The sequence below is a fragment of the Syngnathus typhle genome, unplaced genomic scaffold (genome assembly GCF_033458585.1).
Source record: "Syngnathus typhle isolate RoL2023-S1 ecotype Sweden unplaced genomic scaffold, RoL_Styp_1.0 HiC_scaffold_23, whole genome shotgun sequence".
Lineage (NCBI taxonomy): Eukaryota > Metazoa > Chordata > Actinopteri > Syngnathiformes > Syngnathidae > Syngnathus > Syngnathus typhle.
Window position 1 is genome coordinate 795,884 of NW_026871929.1, and position 6,000 is coordinate 801,883.

The following is a 6,000-nucleotide window of genomic DNA, read 5'->3' on the forward strand; positions in this document are numbered from 1 at the left end:
AGTGACGGGAGCGGCACAATTCAGAAAAAGTGCTCAGCTCGCCGAGAAAATGCGATTTAAGCAATAAAATTAAAAATGCTTATAAAACATAAACCAAACGTTGGAGGTGGTCATTTCTTCATGCGCAGTGATAAAGTCGGCACTCTAAAGCACCCGAGAGCGTTTTTTTCGATGCCAACCTAACCAGAGTGACGGGAGCGGCACAATTCAGAAAAAGTGCTCAGCTCGCCGAGAAACTGCGATTTAAGCAATAAAATTAAAAATGCTTATTAAACATAAACCAAACGTTGGAGGTGGTCATTTCTTCATGCGCAGTGATAAACTCGGCACTCTAAAGCACCCGAGAGCGTTTTTTTCGATGCCAACCTAACCAGAGTGACGGGAGCGGCACAATTCAGAAAAAGTGCTCAGCTCGCCGAGAAAATGCGATTTAAGCAATAAAACTAAAAATGCTTATAAAACATAAACCAAACGTTGGAGGTGGTCATTTCTTCATGCGCAGTGAATAACTCGGCACTCTAAAGCACCCGAGAGCGTTTTTTTCGATGCCAACCTAACCAGAGTGACGGGAGCGGCACAATTCAGAAAAAGTGCTCAGCTCGCCGAGAAAATGCGATTTAAGCAATAAAATTAAAAATGCTTATAAAACATAAACCAAACGTTGGAGGTGGTCATTTCTTAATGCGCAGTAATAAACTCGGCACTCTAAAGCACCCGAGAGCGTTTTTTTCGATGCCAACCTAACCAGAGTGACGGGAGCGGCACAATTCAGAAAAAGTGCTCAGCTCGCCGAGAAAATGCGATTTAAGCAATAAAATTAAAAATGCTTATAAAACATAAACCAAACGTTGGAGGTGGTCATTTCTTAATGCGCAGTAATAAACTCGGCACTCTAAAGCACCCGAGAGCGTTTTTTTCGATGCCAACCTAACCAGAGTGACGGGAGCGGCACAATTCAGAAAAAGTGCTCAGCTCGCCGAGAAAATGCGATTTAAGCAATAAAATTAAAAATGCTTATTAAACATAAACCAAACGTTGGAGGTGGTCATTTCTTCATGCGCAGTGAATAACTCGGCACTCTAAAGCACCCGATAGCGTTTTTTTCGATGCCAACCTAACCAGAGTGACGGGAGCGGCACAATTCAGAAAAAGTGCTCAGCTCGCCGAGAAAATGCGATTTAAGCAATAAAATTAAAAATGCTTATATAACATAAACCAAACGTTGGAGGTGGTCATTTCTTCATGCGCAGTGAATAACTCGGCACTCTAAAGCACCCGAGAGCGTTTTTTTCGATGCCAACCTAACCAGAGTGACGGGAGCGGCACAATTCAGAAAAAGTGCTCAGCTCGCCGAGAAAATGCGATTTAAGCAATAAAATTAAAAATGCTTATAAAACATAAACCAAACGTTGGAGGTTGTCATTTCTTAATGCGCAGTAATAAACTCGGCACTCTAAAGCACCCGTGAGCGTTTTTTTCGATGCCAACCTAACCAGAGTGACGGGAGCGGCACAATTCAGAAAAAGTGCTCAGCTCGCCGAGAAAATGCGATTTAAGCAATAAAATTAAAAATGCTTATAAAACATAAACCAAACGTTGGAGGTGGTCATTTCTTCATGCGCAGTGATAAAGTCGGCACTCTAAAGCACCCGAAAGCGTTTTTTTCGATGCCAACCTAACCAGAGTGACGGGAGCGGCACAATTCAGAAAAAGTGCTCAGCTCGCCGAGAAAATGCGATTTAAGCAATAAAATTAAAAATGCTTATTAAACATAAACCAAACGTTGGAGGTGGTCATTTCTTCATGCGCAGTGATAACTCGGCACTCTAAAGCACCCGAGAGCGTTTTTTTCGATGCCAACCTAACCAGAGTGACGGGAGCGGCACAATTCAGAAAAAGTGCTCAGCTCGCCGAGAAAATGCGATTTAAGCAATAAAACTAAAAATGCTTATAAAACATAAACCAAACGTTGGAGGTGGTCATTTCTTCATGCGCAGTGAATAACTCGGCACTCTAAAGCACCCGAGAGCGTTTTTTTCGATGCCAACCTAACCAGAGTGACGGGAGCGGCACAATTCAGAAAAAGTGCTCAGCTTGCCGAGAAAATGCGATTTAAGCAATAAAACTAAAAATGCTTATAAAACATAAACCAAACGTTGGAGGTGGTCATTTCTTCATGCGCAGTGAATAACTCGGCACTCTAAAGCACCCGAGAGCGTTTTTTTCGATGCCAACCTAACCAGAGTGACGGGAGCGGCACAATTCAGAAAAAGTGCTCAGCTCGCCGAGAAAATGCGATTTAAGCAATAAAATTAAAAATGCTTATAAAACATAAACCAAACGTTGGAGGTGGTCATTTCTTAATGCGCAGTAATAAACTCGGCACTCTAAAGCACCCGAGAGCGTTTTTTTCGATGCCAACCTAACCAGAGTTACGGGAGCGGCACAATTCAGAAAAAGCGCTCAGCTCGCCGAGAAAATGCGATTTAAGCAATAAAATTAAAAATGCTTATAAAACATAAACCAAACGTTGGAGGTGGTCATTTCTTCATGCGCAGTGATAAACTCGGCACTCTAAAGCACCCGAGAGCGTTTTTTTCGATGCCAACCTAACCAGAGTGACGTGAGCGGCACAATTCAGAAAAAGCGCTCAGCTCGCCGAGAAAATGCGATTTAAGCAATAAAATTAAAAATGCTTATAAAACATAAACCAAACGTTGGAGGTGGTCATTTCTTCATGCGCAGTGATAAACTCGGCACTCTAAAGCACCCGAGAGCGTTTTTTTCGATGCCAACCTAACCAGAGTGACGGGAGCGGCACAATTCAGAAAAAGTGCTCAGCTCGCCGAGAAAATGCGATTTAAGCAATAAAATTAAAAATGCTTATAAAACATAAACCGAACGTTGGAGGTGGTCATTTCTTCATGCGCAGTGAATAACTCGGCACTCTAAAGCACCCGAGAGCGTTTTTTTCGATGCCAACCTAACCAGAGTGACGGGAGCGGCACAATTCAGAAAAAGTGCTCAGCTCGCCGAGGAAATGCGATTTAAGCAATAAAATTAAAAATGCTTATTAAACATAAACCAAACGTTGGAGGTGGTCTTTTCTTCATGCGCAGTGATAAACTCGGCACTCTAAAGCACCCGAGAGCGTTTTTTTCGATGCCAACCTAACCAGAGTGACGGGAGCGGCACAATTCAGAAAAAGTGCTCAGCTCGCCGAGAAAATGCGATTTAAGCAATAAAATTAAAAATGCTTATAAAACATAAACCAAACGTTGGAGGTGGTCATTTCTTCATGCGCAGTGAATTACTCGGCACTCTAAAGCACCCGAGAGCGTTTTTTTCGATGCCAACCTAACCAGAGTGACGGGAGCGGCACAATTCAGAAAAAGTGCTCAGCTCGCCGAGAAAATGCGATTTAAGCAATAAAATTGAAAATGCTTATAAAACATAAACCAAACGTTGGAGGTGGTCATTTCTTAATGCGCAGTAATAAACTCGGCACTCTAAAGCACCCGAGAGCGTTTTTTTCGATGCCAACCTAACCAGAGTGACGGGAGCGGCACAATTCAGAAAAAGTGCTCAGCTCGCCGAGAAAATGCGATTTAAGCAATAAAATTAAAAATGCTTATAAAACATAAACCAAACGTTGGAAGTGGTCATTTCTTCATGCGCAGTGATAAACTCGGCACTCTAAAGCACCCGAGAGCGTTTTTTTCGATGCCAACCTAACCAGAGTTACGGGAGCGGCACAATTCAGAAAAAGCGCTCAGCTCGCCGAGAAAATGCGATTTAAGCAATAAAATTAAAATTGCTTATAAAACATAAACCAAACGTTGGAGGTGGTCATTTCTTCATGCGCAGTGATAAACTCGGCACTCTAAAGCACCCGAGAGCGTTTTTTTCGATGCCAACCTAACCAGAGTGACGTGAGCGGCACAATTCAGAGAAAGCGCTCAGCTCGCCGAGAAAATGCGATTTAAGCAATAAAATTAAAAATGCTTATAAAACATAAACCAAACGTTGGAGGTGGTCATTTCTTCATGCGCAGTGATAAACTCGGCACTCTAAAGCACCCGAGAGCGTTTTTTTCGATGCCAACCTAACCAGAGTGACGGGAGCGGCACAATTCAGAAAAAGTGCTCAGCTCGCCGAGAAAATGCGATTTAAGCAATAAAATTAAAAATGCTTATAAAACATAAACCGAACGTTGGAGGTGGTCATTTCTTCATGCGCAGTGAATAACTCGGCACTCTAAAGCACCCGAGAGCGTTTTTTTCGATGCCAACCTAACCAGAGTGACGGGAGCGGCACAATTCAGAAAAAGTGCTCAGCTCGCCGAGGAAATGTGATTTAAGCAATAAAATTAAAAATGCTTATTAAACATAAACCAAACGTTGGAGGTGGTCATTTCTTCATGCGCAGTGATAAACTCGGCACTCTAAAGCACCCGAGAGCGTTTTTTTCGATGCCAACCTAACCAGAGTGACGGGAGCGGCACAATTCAGAGAAAGTGCTCAGCTCGCCGAGAAAATGCGATTTAAGCAATAAAATTAAAAATGCTTATAAAACATAAACCAAACGTTGGAGGTGGTCATTTCTTAATGCGCAGTAATAAACTCGGCACTCTAAAGCACCCGAGAGCGTTTTTTTCGATGCCAACCTAACCAGAGTGACGGGAGCGGCACAATTCAGAAAAAGTGCTCAGCTCGCCGAGAAAATGCGATTTAAGCAATAAAATTAAAAATGCTTATAAAACATAAACCAAACGTTGGAGGTGGTCATTTCTTAATGCGCAGTAATAAACTCGGCACTCTAAAGCACCCGAGAGCGTTTTTTTCGATGCCAACCTAACCAGAGTGACGGGAGCGGCACAATTCAGAAAAAGTGCTCAGCTCGCCGAGAAAATGCGATTTAAGCAATAAAATTAAAAATGCTTATTAAACATAAACCAAACGTTGGAGGTGGTCATTTCTTCATGCGCAGTGAATAACTCGGCACTCTAAAGCACCCGATAGCGTTTTTTTCGATGCCAACCTAACCAGAGTGACGGGAGCGGCACAATTCAGAAAAAGTGCTCAGCTCGCCGAGAAAATGCGATTTAAGCAATAAAATTAAAAATGCTTATAAAACATAAACCAAACGTTGGAGGTTGTCATTTCTTAATGCGCAGTAATAAACTCGGCACTCTAAAGCACCCGAGAGCGTTTTTTTCGATGCCAACCTAACCAGAGTGACGGGAGCGGCACAATTCAGAAAAAGTGCTCAGCTCGCCGAGAAAATGCGATTTAAGCAATAAAATTAAAAATGCTTATAAAACATAAACCAAACGTTGGAGGTGGTCATTTCTTAATGCGCAGTAATAAACTCGGCACTCTAAAGCACCCGAGAGCGTTTTTTTCGATGCCAACCTAACCAGAGTGACGGGAGCGGCACAATTCAGAAAAAGCGCTCAGCTCGCCGAGAAAATGCGATTTAAGCAATAAAATTAAAAATGCTTATAAAACATAAACCAAACGTTGGAGGTGGTCATTTCTTCGTGCGCAGTGAATAACTCGGCACTCTAAAGCACCCGAGAGCGTTTTTTTCGATGCCAACCTAACCAGAGTGACGGGAGCGGCACAATTCAGAAAAAGTGCTCAGCTCGCCGAGAAAATGCGATTTAAGCAATAAAATTAAAAATGCTTATAAAACATGAACCAAACGTTGGAGGTGGTCATTTCTTAATGCGCAGTAATAAACTCGGCACTCTAAAGCACCCGAGAGCGTTTTTTTCGATGCCAACCTAACCAGAGTGACGGGAGCGGCACAATTCAGAAAAAGTGCTCAGCTCGCCGAGAAAATGCGATTTAAGCAATAAAATTAAAAATGCTTATTAAACATAAACCAAACGTTGGAGGTGGTCATTTCTTCATGCGCAGTGAATAACTCGGCACTCTAAAGCACCCGATAGCGTTTTTTTCGATGCCAACCTAACCAGAGTGACGGGAGCGGCAC